The sequence below is a fragment of the Mytilus galloprovincialis genome, chromosome 2 (genome assembly GCF_965363235.1).
Source record: "Mytilus galloprovincialis chromosome 2, xbMytGall1.hap1.1, whole genome shotgun sequence".
In the NCBI taxonomy this organism is placed as follows: Eukaryota; Metazoa; Mollusca; class Bivalvia; order Mytilida; family Mytilidae; genus Mytilus; species Mytilus galloprovincialis.
Genome location: NC_134839.1, coordinates 82,892,941 through 82,894,998, shown reverse-complemented (window position 1 = coordinate 82,894,998; position 2,058 = coordinate 82,892,941). Strand labels below are relative to the sequence as shown.

Below are 2,058 nucleotides of genomic sequence, written 5' to 3'. Positions count from 1 at the left end.
CCGTCCGTCAATCCTACTTCAGGTTAAGGTTTTTGGTCAAAGTAGTCTCAGATGAAGTTGAATTCCAATCAATTTGAAACTTAGTACACATGTTCCTTATGACATGATCTTTCTAATTTAAATAATATATTTCATCCCATTTTCACGGTCCGCTGGACATAGAAAATGATAGTGCAGATGGGGCATCAGTGTACTAGGGACGCATTCTTGTTTTAATGTACTTTAAGGGTTAGTTCGTTTACCACTTTACCAAGGTTGTATATTAATGGAGTTGTATCTGGGTTTGGTTGTGAACATGTAAATAAAACTTCTTGCTCAAAGACGAGTTTTATATGCACATCTACACAAAATGTCCCCATAAACTATATAATTCCTTGCTTTTATGTATAGTAATATTCACGTTATTTTCTATGAATATTCATTAGGGATTTATCTAAATCATTGTATCTGATTGGTTGTTTATATTTCGCGGTCAAGTTTAATTTCCTTTGTTTTGTACCTGTACATTTCCACGGGACGATAGCCATGACAGTCCATTGAATTTATGTCTGTTTATCTTGACCACATAGTTTACTTGTAAACCTTATATATTTTGGACAACATTATTATAGAATACTGTAAGTTACTTCTTTATTAACATTATTTATATTTTTCACGTAAATGATATTTTAGTAAAGTTTCTATTTTGCTTTGTAACGTTCTCCTCATAGCGCATGCATGTAACACAAGTACACGAGATGTACAAGAGAGTATTTTATTAAGCTAGAAGTATATGATTTTATAATCTACGGTTTATTTGCCACGGTAGAATTGTATTGTTAATTTGCGTACATTACTATTTGATTATTGTCATGAATAGTCTATATTTTATAAATGACGGCTTATTAAGTGAAAGACGGAAAAGTGTTTCCATTTATATAAAGTTATAGTTTTGTAGTAAATAGTTTTTATCAAGTACAAATATGAATGCGTAAAGAATATTTGTTACGTTGTATATTTTTATAATTAGAGTCTGAGTATTTATGTTCGTATTTTGATTTCAGGACTCCATGTAATGTAATTATGTAAAACACATGATTGTGTGATGTTTATATGATGTGCCGTTAACCGTATCAGTACAACTCACTCCACAAGTGGTAAGAGTATATTTATTTATAGTTTAACTTTGTTTATATTGTAATGTAAACATGAATTACCTCCCGTTAATTTGGAGCTTTTAATGAATCGATAATATTGACATCATAAGTCTTTATGATTATTATATTTGCAACTTTATGATTGTTGTATGATATTATGTAGTTAATTATTATACGTATTATATATTTTAATGAAGTCATTATTAATAAATGTAGATGTAACATTTATTATATACCGTTTGTAAGGTAAACCAGTATTTAATACAAATACACAGATACACGTAAATTTCAAAGCACTCTCCGATTTAGTGTAGAGTTAAAGGTCAAGCATTTGTAAAAGTACACGTGACACCCGATGTCAATTTCATTGAATATAAACATTGAACATTCTCTACTTGCAATACATTTTACTTGCTACTTAGTTAATAACAGTTAAAGGTATTATTTACTATATTTCTGTATTATAACCTGTGATATTCGTAAAAGTATTATATTTATGTTATATGAAATAGCTTGTTATTTATATATGTTGTATTGCTATTTCAGACTTGTTTTTACATACTGGTACAATAAAGCATCAGAACCCTTAGCTCTTGTTGGTGTTATTCATTAACGCATAGAAAACCACCTACTACAGTCATACGACAAAATTATTTTTATGTCTACCTGTGGGAATTTCAAACGCGCAATTTTACACCAGTAATGAAAACCTTCTATCATTTATGGGTAGACTTTACATAGATAAATTCAGCCGTATTTGACGTGAAACTGTACTTATGTGTCCCGTCATACTTTGAACCACACCATTATTTTATTTATTATTTTTACTGTAAGTCTGTTTTTTGTTATATCTACTTTACGTGAGTCTGCATTTATGTATGCCGTCATACGACAAAATTATTTTTATGTCTACCTGTGCGAA

General features: G+C 29.6%; 1 long non-coding RNA gene across 2 annotated transcripts; it reads left to right on the top strand.

Annotated features, from left to right (window-relative positions):
* The first annotated feature begins 378 nt into the window (after positions 1-378).
* LOC143062432 (uncharacterized) lies at positions 379-1,725 on the top strand. 2 transcript variants are annotated; one of them, XR_012974746.1, is made up of 3 exons: positions 379-617; positions 1,044-1,136; positions 1,683-1,725. It is a non-coding gene; the product is annotated as an uncharacterized LOC143062432 (long non-coding RNA). The 2 variants fall into 2 exon arrangements; XR_012974747.1 differs by having other exon boundaries at positions 1,044-1,725.
* The last annotated feature ends 333 nt before the right edge of the window (positions 1,726-2,058 follow it).